Genomic DNA, 19,098 nt, shown 5'->3' with positions numbered 1-19,098 from the left:
GTAGAATTTATAGTTTGATTCTGTTTCTATGTTTGCTAAGATTGATTTATCTATCTACTGTCTAGTTAGCTAAACATGTCATTATAAGTAACATGGATATTTGAAAATAATGTGGTCTACGCAAACAACTTACAAACACATCCCAATTACAAGTAATAAGTGCACTTTAGAGCACTGTCTTCAGTTTTGATTGATTAGCTCACCAGCTCTAAAATATCCCAGCCATTTTTAAAGCATGCTGTAATTTTGACCTATTTAGCTTTTGCTTCTTTCAAAGCTTGCGTCTTACCCATTTTCCTGTGTTTGAAGATAAAATTTACCATGACTACATGCCTCCAAAGAAAGATTAAATTACTCACAGTCGTTTTTACTCGATAGAGGAAACACCAACTCCCATGAAACCTACCATCCTGAGTTTTGACTACATAGAATTTTCCAGCTCGGGAAATGCACACAGTCTCTTTGAGACACTTCATCCAAACCTGGGTAAGGACAGAATGGGCCTCAGCTGCCGCAGCTTGAACCAATCACACGACAGTGCCCTCCTGTGGAGGTTTGCTACAAGCTTCCTTTGCCTGCCCTTAAGAAAGAGTTTTCCATAGGCAGTGGCAAAAAAATCAAGGCATTCCGAATTAGGGAAATTCTACTGGTTGAGTCACTTCTTCAGTTTGTAACTAGATGGAAAGCGACTTTCAAAACCGAAAGGCATTTACAGTTCATAGGATTTGCAGATTCACATCCACGAAAGGGAGAGCAGCTTTTTATCTTTCTGTCTTAATTATTTCATTGAAGTAGCTTTCCCCTTGATTTTAACTAAAATAATTAAGTATTAAAAGGGGAAACAGAAAACCCAGACCCTGAAGTAGGGAGATAAACTCTTCAGTAAAGACATTTTCTTCAGATTTGCTCAGTGAAAAACCGTTTTCATGTTAGAAGCATAAAGACTATAGATTTGTAATAACAACACCAAAAAAAGTAGCGAAGTTTAATTTAATTAGACTGTGTGGTCATCTATGTCCATTAAGTGTCTGCAAAGGGGGACTTCTTCCAAACCATTAGACTTTTAGCCCCACTCGAAGAGATAACTTTTTCACCCAGTAGAAATCAGTGACACATATTAGATGTTTGTCGCAAAATAACTGGTTTATTTTTCCTTCTTCCAGCACTGACCCTCCTGCTGTGCTCAGTTTTCTGGATATGGCAATGAGACAGATGCACACATGTGTAGACACACACTTGCGTACACCCCAGCATCTCTTCCTTCTTGACACAAATCTCTCAGTAGATTTCAACATAGCCAAAGTCCTCCAACTGGTGGACTTAGATGCCCTAAATTTGGGGTGTGTTTTCTCTTTTTCTGCCCCCCCCCCCGTATATGGCTTCCTTTGAAATTCATTAATGGTAAAGTCCCCTGCTAACTCCTCAAATCTCAAACCCCGCCCTTCTCCTCCACTGGCAATGTCCAGAGGTGCTAAGAACCACCAGACCAGTGGTTCTCAACCTTCCTGATGCTGAGACCTTTAATACAGTTCCTCACGTTGTGCTGACCCCTACCCTCCCCATAAATTATTTCCTTGCTATCTCATAACTGTAATTTTGCTACTGTTGTGAACTGTAATGCAAATATCTGTTTTCCAATAGTCTTAGGCAACCCCTGTGCAAGGATTCTTCAACCCACAAAGGGGTCATGACCCACAGATTGAGAGCTAGTGCACTAGCCCCTAATGAAGACTCTTGGGAGAAGGAGAGGATGACCAAAGAGAGGCCCCCCCACAAAACAAGGATGCTATCTGCAGCATTTGAGTTAAAAATACAATGGATTTTTTGTCTCTTCATGTAAAGCTCTTTAAATCTGCCTCCTACAAATGGAAATGGGAAAACACTGAATTTTCAAAGTCTAAATGTCTGTAATTACAGACTATTAGGTAACTGCAGAGCTCATAGCTCGAGAAGAGAGCTCAGCTCTGTCTGAAGCCTTAGCCACGATCAAGAGATGATGAATAAGCATTTCTCCACGAGAAGAGTAGGGCAAAATCTTCCAAACAGAAATAGCATGAGAAAATGCAGTGGAGTGGGGGATGGTGTCAGCTTCCTTTAGTAAAAATGGCCTAATTAGTAAGACCGGATTAGATTAGAAGCATAATTGAGAAATCCAGCCTGCCCAAAGAGTCCCCTAAAAATCTCAGAAAAAAGGAGATTAGGGGGCTATGGGAAAGGGGTAAATATGTTCAATGTATAATATAACCTTGTATGAAGGTATTGTTGTGTAACCCAGTGCTATATATATTGAATATATATGATGAAGATTAAAATAAATGAATAAATACCAAAATTAAGTGAAGTAATTTTAGTGCTGGGCATCTTTTGTCTTCTGGGTTTAAAAAAAAAAGAATTCTGGAAAAAAATGAGAGTTGCCAAGGCCAGGAATAGATGAAGTTCCATCAACAAACAAGGGGCTACCCAGGCACTTAACAGATCAGACTAAAGTAAATAAGACAAAATGGGCCACAGCTAGATGATGTTCCTCAAATGGATTCATAGTGAACCCCATGGCATCCCATACTTCAGGACAAACCCTTTCCAGAAAGCTAAGTAGCATCAGAGAGAAGTGACCTCCCTAGACCCCAAAATAATAAAAACAATCATTTGTCAATTAGGTTGGACAGTGTCACGGAAGTGAAAATTATCTAAGAGTGGGTAATTGTGATCCTTAAACACCGAGTCTGAATTTCCCACCAAGAGACCCTGGGCCAGCCGGTCTCGAGTTGCAATCTAACTGCAACAGAGTTTCCCTCCACTCCCGCCATCCCGCGGATCCCACTGTCCCAGAGAAATCCTCTGCACAAAAAAGAAGACCTTCTTTCCGAAGCACAGGATTCAGCTGGGAATGCTAATGTTGTTTATTCCTTTGGGGTTAAGTTTGTTTATTCCTAAATTACTTTTCCTCTGCTGCTTTTCCTGTCACGTGAGCCACAGCAAAACCCACTCTGGATTGTGGACAAGCCAGTTGGGAAAGCGAGTGGGAGGGAGGAAGGTGTGGCGAGGCGGAACACGGCTGGACTCCAGAAGGGCTTTGCGGGATGGGGAGGTTGTTCTGTCTGCAAAACTTCATCATCGGCATGAGTCACATGGAGGATAATGAAAATAAATCTTGATACACAATGCAGCAGTTCCAGCAGGCAAGAGCTAGTTTAGCATCTTTACATTCTGGCTTGAAAAACAACAGCCAATTAACTATATTTAAATTGTAACTTTCTGTAACTGGATACGATTGGCTAAAATAAGTCTTCCTACCTTCTCCTTCTCTGATGATATAGGAATACAGAAGCTATGGCCTATTATTTCACAGTTGGAGACATAGAGGACACTATATCTTGTGGCTAAGTCTGGGCCCTGTCTCTCAGCATCCATTTCTTCCTTTCTTGGTCGTGAAAGACTGTTAATCCAGGGGAGAGTGACCAAGACAGAGACCACGTGACCTAATAGTTCTGGCAGCAAAACTTTAGAGTGTCTTGTTATTGTTATTTGGGGGTGAGGGTGAGGGAATAACATTTGTATTGGTTTATTTTTATTTTTCTGGCAAGAATATGAAAGAGCTGTCATTTAGGACCGTCTGGTGATCTTTGGGTAGAGGCCAGGAGCACCTCAAAGAGACCAGGTCCCCCAAAGCTGAAGCACATTGGTGGTTTTGAATGTTTTTCTCCAGCAGCTTTATGTGAAGACAGCATTAAAACATCAGTTCTTTAAAGTCTACTGGATTTCGGTGTTTTCTGTCACTTTAGAAACCAAATACTATCCAACTAGAGACTCAGACCCCCACCCCACCATGTGTGGATGTGTGCATATGTGTACACAGATGATATTCTGTGTACTTATGGAGGTCAGAGGAGGACACCAACACCGTGCGTTCTGGTCTGTCACTCCCAGCCGTACACACTTGAGACAGGGTCTCTAATTTCCCTGTCTTAACACCCACACTGTTGTGGTTAGAGACCCATGGGGCCTTTCCTGTCTTTAGGCGAGTGCTGGGACCTGAACTCAGATCCTTGTGATGGCACAGTAAGTGTTCATCCCTTCTGAGCCATTTCTCCTGTCACCGTAGTTTTTGATATTTTAGTATTTTAAATTTTTAATTAAAATGTCAGAATAAAATAATCAACTATATCTTCTCCATCAAAATATTTTTTTCCTGAGGTTTTGGTGCAGCTCAATGTCAGAGAGCCTGCCTAACATTCATTAAGCCCTGACTCTGTTCTCCAGTAGCCTCCCGCCCCCGTATACAACCAAAAGAAGAAGCTTTTATATTACCCTATCAAAAAATTATTCTAATAGATGCTATATTATATCTTAACAGCTATATAGGAAAATGAATTATGTAGTAGTTTAAACCTTCTTACAAATTACGTACACTAAAACTCTATTAATTTAAATCCAAATCATTTTCAATTTCAGGAAATCAGCCTGACTACAAAGATAATAAACTCTGGTCTACAAAACAATAAAGGCACAATTTAGATACTCTGACACAGAGGGAGTTTAGTTTCAGGGGTATGGAAACACCAGCTATCATATGTAACGCACGTGCACACGAGTGCGCGCGCACACACACACATATGCATACACACTCACAGATGCCCCAAGACCTCTGTACCCTGCTCGTGAATTTATAATTGCTCTTACTCTCTTTATGAGATGGAATTTAAATTTGGCAACAGTTACTGTTTATATGCAAATGGCCATTGCTAATTATAAGTGGTGTTTGTTTCTGGTCTGTCTCATTGCGTTTTTCTCAGTCATTAAGGTAGCCCTACAATCACTCGTGGTAACACTTCTTCAAATAATTACAGTTACTCTAGCAATCTTTTTCACCAGCGGTTCCGTGAGAAATGGAGTCCTACAGGGAACAAGGACAATTCTGAATTCTTTGACGTATAGTATATATAAGTGATGGCGGATGGATGGGAGAGAAGTTAATTCATAACAAGCGCGGTACCTTTGGTTTTGCAAATCTCGCTTGAGGCTGAAAATCATCCTTCCTAAAAATGTACATTGTCTGCTTAGAAAATATCCTACAGTTCAGACTTGCCATCAAATCCCAACAGGCTTTCTGGCCAATTCATCTAAATTCATCTCTTTGGTAAGTATGGAAGCAGCTTCCATTTTAAAACCCTGTCTCTGGTAAGAGCACTGCTCTCCATGTAACTGACAGCAATTTAACTGGTGGGACTTGAGCGTGAGACTGTTGGGATAAAAGCAGAAGCTTGAGGAAAGTAACTTGGCTCTGGCGCGCACACCATTTTGAAGAGAAAGAAATTATGGACAGAACGACTAATTAGGAAGATAAGAAAACTAGGCATTACAAAACATGGCTAGGGTATGGTGAGTGACAATAGTGGGGAGGGAGGGACAACTATTATACTGGAAAGGAAACTTGATGCCAAAGTTAATGGCCACTTGGATAAGGAACTCTAGGGCATTAGGATGAACCAAAATCGGCTCAGACATGAAAGTGATTATACCATCAGCAGAATTAGTAAAACTACATTTTTTTTTTTGCCATACTGAGAAAAGTTGCAACTACAGGTTTAGTGTTGGCTACATTAAGATCAATATATGAAGATCACATAAACACAGTATCCTACAAATAACTAGAGGCCCAGGAATAGAGAGGCATAGTAGAAGGGCTACTGGGTCACTTGGGAGGCAGAGCGCTTGCCCAATAAAGTTTGTGCAGCCATCTTTGTGCAGGCTCCTCCCACCACCCACTGCGCCGTCACTGCACAAAGGTGCCAGGTCCAAGGTCATAGTGCAGCATGAATGTACCCTGTGTGGTCAGGCTCTGGACATTCATGAACGGTGGAGGAGAAACCAGCTTCAAAATGCATGAAACCAGAAGCTAGTCTGTGGAAAAAAATCCTCCTAAGCCTCAGCCGTGTGAAAAGCTAGTCAAGTCTTGCCGTGAGTTAAATGACATTTTAAGAACTCTAAAATATATTTCTGAAGACTTGGAATAAAAACCAAAGTGCAAATGAAATGCAAACATTTGATTCAATACATTTTGAATATACCATTTTAACTGTAATTTGGACAGACTTTTGGAATGTTTTAGTTCAACAAGTGAGAAACGATGTTTCATGGAGGCTTGGATCTCCATGCAAGGCATCTTTTGTCATGCGAAAATTGATTTGTAAAAAAAAAAAAAAACACTGAGAAGAAAATCAATATATAATGAAGGATGGAGCAGGAGTCATCTAAATCATCCAAAGTTGTTCTGACAACAAAAATTAAAATGCAATTCCCCCAAATTCAGATCCTAGGAAAAGCGGACAAGTGACAGCAGATACTTAGAAGAGCAGCCGTGGTCAGGGCAGCCTCCCCGATGGTTTAATGTCATTAAGGGAGAAGAGCAACTCACGTGGCCTCGCTGGAGAAGTCATTTTACATTTCTTACATTTTAGTAAAAAGCATCCAACTATGGTTAAGATCACTTGACATGCATGATGTGCCTTTACAATAAGGGCATCGGGACAAAATTGGATAATGACTGTCATTCACTCAAGAAAAAAAGAGCATCTTAAATTGTCCCTTACATAAAAGAAACTGATCAGAATTTTAAATCTGTGGCCCACATCTCAAGGAAACTTACTGCTCTCTGCTGATACTCCGCATCGATCCTAAAATTTACTGATAATTACCAGTGAGGGGTTCTGAGGGTGAAATCATCCTAAACTGCCAGTGATTAGAAACATCTTGATTAACCAAGAAAAGAACAAAATTTCTTCTGTGGAAAATATTATAATATTGTTAAGTCTGACAAGCTGATCAGACTGAAGCTCAAAGCCTACAAAAATATAGTATTGAATATGGGTCAAGTGATTGACATGTTCGATTCATAGCTTTGTATTTTAAAATGTGTCAGCTTTGTAACAAACGTTATTTATTAATTCTTTGGTTCCTCTGTAAATTCTACATACTGCGGCTCGAATAAGGGTCCCCCAAGGGTCTAAGTGCCAAAATATTGGCACCTGGAATGCTGTTACTGGGATCTGGTGAAAACCTTCGACGAGAGGAGTCTATGGGAGAGTCTGAAGCAGGAAGGGGATCTCGTGGGAGAGCCTTCAGGCATTGGCGGCATGCCCTTGAAGGGGACTGGTTCCTTTATCTTTCTGTCTTTGCCTCCTGGCCAAGAAGCAAGCAAATCTCCTCCACCATGATGTGCCCCTTCACTTTCTTAGGCCTGAAGCAGGGGATCACTTTTCCATCACAAACCACAACCTTCCCAACTGTGAGCTGAACCTTTTCCTCATTAGTGCCCTACCTCAAATACATCACTGGAGCAAGACAAGGCTAGCATACATGTGCAGACACACACACACACACACACACACACACACACACACGCCATTCACTTTTGTGTGTATTTTGATGGCAACCTTGTTGTGGGCTTTGCACAGTCTGTTTCAGGTCTTCTTGTCCCTGGTTGAGTGAAGAGAAGAGGAAGAGAGAATGGAAGGCGACAGCTGTGACCTGGGTGTCTTGGAATGGAGTGGAGGTGCAAAATGTGGGAAGAAATCACTGTAGATTTAGTTCAAAGAAGGCCTGGCAGGAGTTATTGATCAACTGACACAAAGATAAAAGAAAAGGAGGGAGAAAAGCTGCTTCTCAGGGTTCAGGAGGACAGCCAGGCGGACATTAACACTGTGACCCGCAACAATGGGAGGAACACAGGGAAGAAAAGTGGTTCCTCTTGTCTGGGGCTTCTCAAATACATCGTGTTTCCCCCAGACTCTAGAGTCCTGCTGCATCGGGCTATCAACACAATAAAGGCAAGAACTCACTGCTTCACCTTTCCTGGACGTCAGTTTGCTTTCCAGTTGAAATTTAGCCCGTGTATCGTGCCAACTACCATTTACAAGATGTTCGATGTTCTACCAAAACTAGATTCAAATCTCTTAAATAAAAAAAAAATTAAAATGGATAAGAGCCAAGGTTGAAGATAAAGACACCAGAATTAGCACTTTGGTTCTGTCCCTTGTTGTCTGGGAGCCTTGGAAGAGCAGCATAACTTCTCCAAACCTCTTATTCCTCATCCAAAGATGAGAATGAATATATGCCTAGGATTTTAATAAGGTAAAAAGAATAAAACAGTGCATTCAGAATTCTTATCCCAGCATCCAGCATGCATCAACACTCAATAAACCCTATGATGCCCTTGCGTTTGGTTCTCTTTGTATACAGACTGTACCTTCAGCAGGGATCCCACAAAATCAGTGTAGTGGAGACTATGAAGTGAGAGAAGTCATATTCTGAGCATAAGAACTTATCTTAAATAATGTAAGGACAAGATAATAGGTTTCTTCACTCTTGCAGTCCTAAGAGGGGCCGGGAGAGGGGGGACTAAAAGGCACTGTGGGCAAAAATAGAATGAATTTACCCAATTCTTTACTGCACTATTTAACCTCTGCTTTCTTAATCATACGCACAGCAGGGGAAAGGATGTGTTAAAACAATTCATGTGTCATGAACAAAGCAGCCATGGATTTTAGCTCAAAAATCACGCTAGGAAAACCACCAGTTGGAAGTAAAGTAATAAGGCCAAATTTATTTTCTTAATTGAGTCTTGAGTTACAAGCAACCCTTTAATTACATTAATCAAGAGGCTTCCTCTTAGCAAATGATGAGAGAAATGTATTGTTCGAACTTTTGCTAAATTCGTTTCTAAAAATTGCTGGATATTATTCAAACATATGGAAAATAGGTCCCTTGATTTATTTTTCTTCTGGCTTTTTTTTTGCCTTTATCTTTTCATTGTAGTCATAACAAAAGACGAACACACACTAACTTCTAGACATGACTGGAAGTCACATTTGAAACATTTAAAACATTTACATTTTCATGTTTTTAAGTCTTAGCAGGCCTTGACTAGACTAAATTACTTTGTTGCTGTTAAACTTTAACACCGTTTTTTTTTAATTGTTCCAATTTTGGAATTTTGGATATCTTTCCAAGAAAACTGGCTCTGTGAATTGCATGACTATCAACCCGAAGACAGCCTACCTACGTAAGACATGAGAAACCTAAGGTTATTGGAAATTCAATGAGTTTGCCCAAAGGTCATGTGATGATTGAATGTCAAAAATGGATCTGGACCCAGGCCCACTGGCTTCTTGTCTTTGCAAACGCCATGTAAATCTTTTGCTCTGGAATGCCCTTCTTCCATTTCCATTCTTTAATATGTGTTGTTACTTCCCTTGTTGCTCTGTCTCCTGCTCCATCCAACCCTGTCTGGACACTCTTTCTCACCTGACTCCACTTGGGCTCTGTGTGCTCACTAAGCATCCCTGATTCTTTGACTGACCTCCTTCCCCTGCCAATGAGTAGGCTGCTTCTTAGCTGTGTTTCTAGGACACTCTACATACACTTTGAATAATTATTTCTCTTACCGTCCTTACCCCACCGCATACCCACACACTGAACTGTGACCTGTTTGAAAGTAAGGGCTGCATTGTTCATTGCTGAGCCCTAGACCTATACTGCAGGACCAGAAAAGACGCCTGGGCAATGACAGAGAAAATGGAAAACGTTGTTGGTTTGAGAGAGGAGCTTGTTATGTAGCCCAAGTTAACCTCAGACTTATAATCCTCCTGTCTCAGACTCCCCAGTGCTGGCATCAGGGTCTATGATGACACATCTGGCCATAAATGATTTCAGAAATAAGGAGCTACTCTTTTCTGTAAAAAGAGAGTATATATAGGAAAGCCTTAAAGAAGTGCTTGGACTCAACCTTTAAAGACACACAGAACTTACAGAGGTAGGCTATGGAAAAAAATGTTAAAATTTAAAGCCAGTTATTTGGAATAAGCCCTAAATTGAAAATCATTTACAGGAAAATTATTACAGGAAAGTTTTTAAAATCTTATTTTATATTTCTGTTGTTGACAGTCACAGTTTGAGAACACAATAAAAAATAATATTTTACAGTAAGTACCGTAAGTGTATATATTAAATGTTTTCTATTTTCCAACCTTTAAAAGTCATCATCATCACCATATCATTTACATAGTGTCTAGCCACCCCTGAGAAATAGAGCATCGCATTAGCAGTGCTGTCAAGCAACTCAGAAACAATCTCATTGGTGAAATATTTTATAAACAAAACTGATCCGAGACAGGTGTTGTTTCTCAGATAACTTAGTTCAAGATGAAGCCAGGCACAGTGACACATACCTTTAAACCCAGCACTAAGGAGACAGAGGCAGGAGGATCTCTGTGAGTTCACAGCCAGCCGAGTCTACAAAGCAAGTTCCAGGACAACCAAGGCTGTTACACAGAGAAACCCTGTCTCAAAACAAAACAAAAACAAAAACAAAGCAAAAACAAAATCAAAGATGAAATTGAATTAGATAGATAGACTTAGTCTTCTGTAGATGGTAGGCCTGTGCTATACCTGCAAATCAGTCTTTCTCACACTAAGGGGTGCTAAAGAACCAGAGTCTTCAAAAGGAGGTGTGGTCACCTTGCTTTACCATGCCTACACAGCAACCCTTGATCACCTTGGAGCTCATTTGGAAAAAGGAAAACTTATATACACAGCATAAGTCTCAGGAAGACAACAGTGGAGGCAAATGAGACCAATATTTTGATAAAACCTGGAAAGTACTTTGTGCAGGAGGTGAAGCAGTATTAGATTCATCCTAATTGTCCACCTTCATTCTGTGGACTTATATTTTAAGTAGATTATCTATTTGGGGACTCTCTTCTGGGATTAACGCATAGTCCTTTGAAAGCATAGCAACCTTTCCGCGCTGTTCCTGTGTATATATAGTCAGTAATGTTGTCAAGAGCGGTTGGGGAAAGGACTCTCTAAATACATGCCAGGAGTTAGCAGTATTTGATTTTTTTTTTATGTTAAACTATCAAATGTGTTTTCCATAATCCATCACCGGTCCTGCTAAATGTAAACATTTTAAATAAAAATAACCATTGGCCAGCACAGTATTTCTCCTGTTCTCAATAATCAAAGAAATATATATCAAAAATTAACTGTTATGCACACATTCCCCAAGAGCCAAATCTATTTTGATATATTTTTATTTTCTAAGAATGTTTATTGTCACCCATTTCTTTGACTTTGGGTCAGATTGTGATAAACAAAGGTGTCCCCCAGCATCCACCATGCCCTTCCCTTTCTTGCTCCTCTCTGTGGTTGTCCCCGACTGTCATGTTACTCCCTTGCCACCAATATCCATCCCCCAACTGTGGCCATTTTGTACAGTATTACAGTTGATTACATTCACATTTGTTCCTCCAGTCTTCTAGCATCTCTAAGTCTCTCCACTACATCCCCCATTGAGGACAAAATCTTGCTTATATCGTACCTAATACATGACAAATGACCAGATCAATTGAGTGTGTCTACATATTATACAAGAGGCAAAATTGTGTATGGTACAGTGTAGAATTTGCTAACAGAGCCACAAAGGACCTAGCAACAGTTTTCACTAGACATGAACACACATGTGTTGTACACACAATGCACTCACACACACACATACAAGCAAACACACACATACACACACCAAAAGAAAAGTTAATGAAGCAGAAGTAGGAGATGCTTTGAAGGGATACAGCAGGGGCTGGAGAGATGGCTCAAAGATTAAGAGTGCTGGTTGTTCAACCATGAGGACTTGAATTCGGATCTTAGAACACAACTTAGTACACAACTCCTAAATTCCTGAAACTCCACCTGCAAGGGATCTGATGCCCTCTTCTGGCCTCTTTGGGCACTGCACTCACATGTGTTCATACACACATAGAGATGCACACATATACGATTTTACAAATAAAAAGGAAAGCATTGCAGGCATTGTCCATTAATGAATATCTTAAAGACCACTCAACTCCCATATTGGGCACTGTGAGAACAAAAACCGTTCAAACCTGGCAAAGCTACAGGGAGAAGTCTGCAGAATCTAGGCCTGTACTCCCCAGCTCAAGTCTGCAGCATTCACCCTTCTCTTTGTCAGCCCTACATCTCACTCCCCTTTAATAACCACAGCAGCAAATATAATGATAAAGCCTTGCTTATATAGGAGGTTTATCTTGTTAGTGCACTGAGGCCAGTGGAGCTCTATCGGGGCTTAGTATGTACTCGCCTGGGTGATTTAAAGGTGGTAACTTGATGTGTGATTTATTGTCATCTAGTTCCAGATACTAATAATATGACTCAGGAGTTTTTACGTTTTTTTAGAGAAGCAACTTGGCTAAATCCTTGCCACTGTTTCTTACTGGGGTCATCTGGACTACAGTTCCCAGACTATCTGTGAAAGGATGTGCTTTCTGTATGGGCAACAATTGTAATCTATCATAGCTGGTACCGGGTCCATGGATTGCCAGTGTAGAATGTCAGCCTGGTGAATTAAAGCTTTGTTGTAGACCAGCTTGCTACACAATTATTTCCCCATTCATGTCCTATAAATCAACCTTGGGCTCTGGCAACCAGAAACTTCCACGAAGCACGCGAAGCACCTAGGTTTTGTATTGATTGTGCTGTGTAGTGCATCATCTAGAACTGTACTCCATTGCTGCTGCCCACTGCTTGAAAAATAAACTTCCCTGTCACTGGAACCTATTTAGGAGATTGTCTGTGTTCTCAGTGTGTGTGTGTGTGTGTGTGTGTGTGTGTGTGTGTGTGTAGCTGTATGATGTTGAAATAATAGGAAGTGAATTTAAATAGAAACACTTCTCATGTCTTATCTCTCTACAAACAACAACACCGAAAAACATAATTTACAATAAATTATCACGGCATTTGTTGGTGCAGCCAGCTTTTGCTTTGTGAGCTCACACCTAAGCTCGCGAGATGGCACTTCAGAGTAGGTAAGCCGTATAAGGCACCTCTGGAGGTGATTAAATCTGACAGATGCTGGGGGAACGGTGCAGTGTAGAGGCACACCAGCAGACACCTTAGAAAATTCTTGTTAAAATAATAAAGCATCTTACGTAGCGATAGAAAAGCGGCTCTGCTTAAAGAATGCATCAGTTAAAATGTTAGACTTTCATGTCTGAGACCAAAGGAAAATCATTCACCAATAAGCAACTAGATGAACCAATTACTGGGAAATAGACTTACAGAATGGTAGTGATTTAGGAATGTGGAATATTATCTTCCCAGATGTCCATATTTATACATCACCATCAAACCCAATGAGAATACAGACTTCTGCGGCACACAGAAGCTAAAGAAATGGAGTGTGTCTTTTCATAACATTTTGATAGTCTCTCTGCTCTCCAAAACATGCCTTCAACACCAGATTCATCAAAGGTAAAGTCGTCCTCGCCTCCCTGGGCAGCGATGGCGATCAGATGGTTAGTGTTTACAACAAGACTCCCAATCAGAGATACGGTACGGCTTCATTGCAGACTGTATAATTAGATTAACCCAATTAATGAGATAGCTCAGTTTCACAATGCACCTTTATTATTTGAATGGTCTTTAGTCCCGGTTTCTTATTTCTAGCAGGGGAATCTTGAAACAGCTGCTTTGTCCCTGCTTGGTTTTGATTACCGCCGCAACGTTAGCTTTTCCAGATTGATAGGGCAATGTGCGGAGGCAGCATTTTACAAGACACGCCGTTTTCTGGTGGTCTTGGCGTAAATATAAGCACCTAACGCACAGAGTTCCTTTGTTAGTTTCAGCAAGTGCCTTGACTGAAGTAACGTGTACCAGATTTCCACTGTCGCGATAGCAACCCTTCTTCTTACCTCCACCACGTTCACATAAGAGTGAAAACCAGAAAGCCCCTTCAGGTGTCTCCAGACCTGTACGTCCCTCACTGGGGAGCAGACTCCATCATTCTGAAGTCTCAGGGTCCTGCCAACATATCTTCATTTTATGTAACTCCATAGAGCATTGACATCCTTCAGAGGCATCTAATCATGAGAGGAAGAATTTTTAAGAATGAGTGACCACACACCACTGGATAGTCCAATGAGAAGCAGCCTGAGTTCAGGGTGTGACTACCGTCCAAGAGGATAATCCTAAAACTCTATGTCTATCAGGGAAATCATACAATGAAGACTTATTGGCCATCTGAGCCCACACGATGTGGTCTTACATTTAATGATTGTATAAATACCATTACTGCTCCGCAAATCAGCCACCCACGCATACATGTGCACATACAAACACATGCATACTTTAAATTTTTTTTTCTATGCCGTACATAGTGCAGGTACTTTCCACACACCGACCTGAACCTCACTTAAAACCCACGGGCTGGAGTGGTTGCACCTCCCTCTTACAGACTGTCCTGACCCTGGGACCAGGGACAAGCAGGCGCTCCAGCTGCTCTGTCCACACAGCAGATGGCGCAGTCTCTAGTGCTGGGTTGTTAAATACAATCCGTGGAGTATTAGTAACTGCTCTCCTCCGTTTCCCACCCAAAGAAAGGAATGATTTGAAAAGTGAAAACGAGAGTCTAAAACCCACAGGACAGAGTCAGAGCTCAGTCCCCGATGGAAAGCCGAGACACCCCTCCCCCCGCCGGAGGTCTCAGGAGAGGAGCTTGAGACCACCCTTGGACTCCTTCCATAAGAGTCATGGATCAGATCCGGAATTAGGGACCAGGGGGACAAGGATGCTGAACCTACAACAGCACTCATTCACCCAGCTTTGACTTGAAAACTGTTTCAGCCATGAAAAATTATTTCCCCCACTTGTCTTCCATCCTGAGTCATCCGGCCATATTTAATTTTAATCATTAATATGTAAAAATAATAAAAGTCACCAAAAGAGTCCATAGTCAATTTTCTGATAAAGTAAATTTGCTCCCCACCACCACCGTTTGCGATTTAAATGGCCTCCAGAAAGTGTTTTTTTGAAACTAAGTGTTAATTAAAAATATGGAAATGGATTTCAAGCATATTACAGTACAGGATGCCAGAGGTTGGCTCACACAACCATACCCACTCCTAAAGAAAAAAAATGTTTTTTAACCGTCTAGGTTGCTGGTTTTTCACATCCCTCTTCCTAGAGACATCTGTGATCCTGGCGAAAACAGTAATTATAATGACAACAAACAGGACAAATAGCTCGCCTAGCAGAGCCAGCCGCTCGCTTGGTCACCACAGCCGCCTGTGCCACTCTTCTGTCACAACACGAGTTAGTCATGTTCTCACCCCGCGCTCTAACCCCAGCCCATGCTTTCCACACAGCGCCGTATTCAAGAGAAAATTCCATCTCCCCCACCGTAGGTACAGGCCTTAATTTTGGGACAAGTTCTCTTACTGAATTTAACCGAGAACTTTCCTCTTCAGATCCCCAGTGTGTGTCATTCCTCCCTCCCCTTTTTATTCTTTTGTGCTTCCATTTCCTCACCCACAAACGATAGATAAATATTTTAGCCAATCAAGAACCGATGTAGTATTGGAATTAGCCCGCCCCCCCCCCCACCAAGGATCAGATAATACCAGCTTCCTGTCAACCACAGGTGGATTCAAGTTCTGACTGGATTTCACCATTTCGTGTAATCATGGCTCAGTCATTTAACATCTCTGGTTTTAGATGTCGTGACGTCACTGAAACCTCCTCACAGGGAAGCATGATTCCAGAGTGAGCCGGTAATGTGCTTTGTTAACCAGCCCCAGCCCATTTCTCCTAAACAAGTGTTTTGCCCCCTAAGCACTTTCTTTTTCTGAGTGGGGACTGGCTCACCCACCGCACAGTTCCACCACCTGCCTTTACCAGGGTACTCAGAGTGGGGTGGGGGTGGGAGGTTGCCAAACAGTATTGCAAATAATATCGTTTTTGTATGATTATTTCAGGTCAGGGCAGCCAGGAAATGAACTAGCGGTCTCTTACTACAAAATTGGCACTCCAACGTGGTCTACTATATCCACATAAGACCTGAGAAAGCTTAAAGAGGAGTTCTAGACACACACACACACACACAGACAAAAAAAAAACAGAGTTTAATACAGCTTCTTGCTCTGTTTGCTGGCTATGATATGCCACAGCTCCTTTAAGAAAGGTCTTCCTGATTCAGGGGCAGCAAAAACAAACAAACAACAACAACAACAACAAAAACCCCAAAACCTTACAGTTTTGAAACTGTGGCTTCCTGGGTCATTCTGCTAGCACAAACTCTGACTCTTTTGTGTGTGTGGGGGGGTGGGCATTAATTGGAATTTGTGAACATAGTGCTACAACTTGCTTAATGGCAACACAGACCTGCTGCTACCCGACCCTGGATCTGGGGTGGAGAGAATGGCTCTCAGAGCAGCCAAGGGACCTCCACCATGATGGACTGGGTGGAGCCAAAAGGCAAAGCAGCCTTAGTCCTAGCCAAGCTGTTTTGCATTTTAAGAAGAACTCCTAGAAAGAAAAGAATTTCAGAAACACAATAGGACGGATTCAGACATAAAAGATCTCTAGATGAGACACAGTATATTTAAAAAATGTATGTAGGCTTGGGAGAGAGAAGAAGAAAAGTAAAGAGACAGTAAATGTAATATAAAAGAGTACAAACTGTTATAGGTTAAAAGAGTAAAGATAATAAAATAAATATTGAACTTGTAGAATAGATTAAGAAATAAGTTATATAAAGATGGAATATATACAGAGAGTCTGCATTATATATTATTATGTTTTATTTGAATTTTTTAACTGTGAACAAGCTAAATACAGAGGAACATTTCATTGTATAGACTGCTAAGCTAAACCAACCTATATATTTTAAAAGTATCTTGGTTCCAAAATTTGAGTCTAAGGATATGTTGCTTTGGAAAAGAGGTTCTGCTTTTGTTTACACAGAAGATGAGAACCTGTGGATTAATTCCAGTCTAATGTGGTTGGATGGACCAAGACCTCCCAAAACTGTGAAGATCACTTCACCCAACAAAAAGCAGGAAGCAGTTCGGAGAGAACTATGCCCAAATTCCCAAATATTGCCTATAAATGTTTGTTTAAATTTAAAGGGGGATATGCTAAAGAGATTTGCATTATTATGGATCTTGGTTTATTGATGCAAATTTAAAGGTCGATTTTGTTATACTGTGTATATGTATTTCTGATCTTGATTAAAGTATTGCATTTGTGCAGTTTATTTAAAAATGTAATGTATAGTTAAGAAATATAGATTAATAGTCATCTATAATAAGTCAAGCTTATAGTCATGTTAGTTAGATTTTATAGATGTGCAGAGATGTATTTCAGATGGATGAGCATTCATCAAACCTTTCAAAGACTACAGAATATGGCATTTAAAATGTTTAAGAACTTAGAACTTTTTGATGACAGTGAAACACATTTGCTCCTGGCGGCACCAAACTGCTCCAAGAGGATGATGGGCACTGAAGAGGCTCTTTATGGTATTGGTTGGCCCTTTGGGTACTAAACTGCTCTTGCCTGGACTGCTTGATGCTATGCTATATGAACTGGACATGCAGGACCCATAGAGAAATGACTGGTGAACTTGCCAAGAGGTGAGATGGTCCTTTGGAGTTCCTGCTATACAAGAGTCTGCCAGACATTCTGCAGGACATAGAAGAAAGCAACTGATGAGCTTTGCCATTGCAAGGCAGAACAGATCTTCAAATTTCCTACTTTATGGAAAAGTCTCCTGGATACTTTGGGCCTGTAGGCTAAAAATGGATGTTTCATCAGTACAGAAGAACTTTGGGCAACTGTCCAGGCAGTGAAATGTCCCTGTTAATTCTAGAGTTTTAGAAGTAGCTTAAAATGTACTTCCTATTTACTTAGGTAATATTATATCCTTCTGGGGTCTTTGATGGAGTTGAAGAATAGATAGTTATAATTACAGTTTTCCTTAGTTTTGTTAAAAGATAAAATAGATATAAATATTGTAACTAATTCTTGCTTGATACCTGTTTTGTTGTATGTAATCTTGCTATGTTAAAGTTAAAACTTTCCTTTTTATTTAGACAGAAAAGAGGAGGTGATGTGAGATTCCCCTCTGTATGCTGTGAAAACCATTGATTAATAAAGAAACTGTCTATGGCCTGCATAGGGCATAATAGAGTTAGGTGGGGAAAATAAACTGAATGCTGGGAGAAAGAAGGCAGAGTCAAGGAGACACCATAGAGCCACCAGAGGGGAAAGATGTGAGCTGCTAGTTGGAATCTTGCTGGTAGGCCACAATCCTCATAGTAAAATATAAAATAATGGGAATGGGTTAATTCTAGATGTAAGAGCTAGCTAGCAATACACTTAAGCTATTGGCCAAACAGTATTGCAAATAATGTAGGTTTTTGTGTGATTATATCAGGTCAGGGGCAGCCGGGAAATGAACTAGTGGCCTCTTACTACACCCCAGGCCCCAGTGTTGGTTAATCTAAACCACCACTGATTTACAAAGGAGAATCCCACATCACTGGGGAGATGGATACGTAGGTAAAAGCATTTGCCACATAAATGTGAGGACCAGCCTTTGATGGTCAGCAGTCTGGAGGACATGGTAGCCCTCATCTATTGCCAGTGGTTGGAGGATGGAGAAAAGGAATCCCTGAAACAGGCTGGTTATCTAGACTAGTAGAATCTGTGAGTTCTGGGTTCGACTGAGAGAGCCTGTGTCAGGTAGGGAATGATCCAGGAAGATACCCAATGGCAACCTCAGACTTCTACAGCCATGTTCATAAATATATACACACATGAGTATTCACATACACACACCTGTGTGTCCACTCACATGCAAACACATATGTGAGTTCAAGGCCAGCCTGGTCTACAAGAGCTAGTTACAAGACAGGCACCAAAGCTACAGAGAAACCCTGTCTCGAAAAACTAGGGGAAAAAAGTTAGTAATCCCATATGGCTGGAGTCCAAGAAGGCAAGAACTTGGTCTTCAAAGACACAAATGAGCGGTCATGAGAAACAAGGGGGAAAGGGATAGCAGACATCATGAGACAACCTAGAGGTGTCCCCAAAGACCTTTGCGACTGATGTAGCCTTAGACAAAAGGCGGAGAGAGCAACCATTCTCCTGTGAGTCTGATAGCTGCACAGCTCCTGACATCACTAAGATAGAGAGGATAGGAGGAGGAGGAGGCCTGCAAAGGCAACAAAACAGAGTGTGGAGCAA

The 19,098-nt window shown here is 41.0% G+C and overlaps 1 protein-coding gene and 1 long non-coding RNA gene across 4 annotated transcripts in view; one reads left to right on the top strand and one right to left on the bottom strand.

Annotated features, from left to right (window-relative positions):
* Positions 1–19,098, top strand: part of Cabcoco1 (ciliary associated calcium binding coiled-coil 1) — a 99,366-nt gene that overhangs the window by 65,197 nt on the left and 15,071 nt on the right. The gene's annotated exons all lie outside the window — the stretch shown is intronic.
* The window catches only part of LOC119822726, a 37,049-nt gene that overhangs the window by 7,686 nt on the left and 10,265 nt on the right, over positions 1–19,098 (bottom strand). For 2 of the 3 annotated variants that reach the window (XR_005286835.1, XR_005286834.1), the window contains exon 3: positions 13,764–13,931. The exons of the other annotated variant lie outside the window; for it this stretch is intronic. This is a non-coding gene — a long non-coding RNA (uncharacterized LOC119822726). The remainder of the gene's footprint in view (positions 1–13,763; positions 13,932–19,098) is intronic. 3 annotated transcript variants of the gene reach the window in all.

This window comes from Arvicola amphibius, chromosome 9 (assembly GCF_903992535.2).
Source record: "Arvicola amphibius chromosome 9, mArvAmp1.2, whole genome shotgun sequence".
NCBI lineage: Eukaryota > Metazoa > Chordata > Mammalia > Rodentia > Cricetidae > Arvicola > Arvicola amphibius.
Note: the sequence above shows the minus strand (reverse complement) of the source record. Positions and strands in the feature narration are given on the sequence as shown.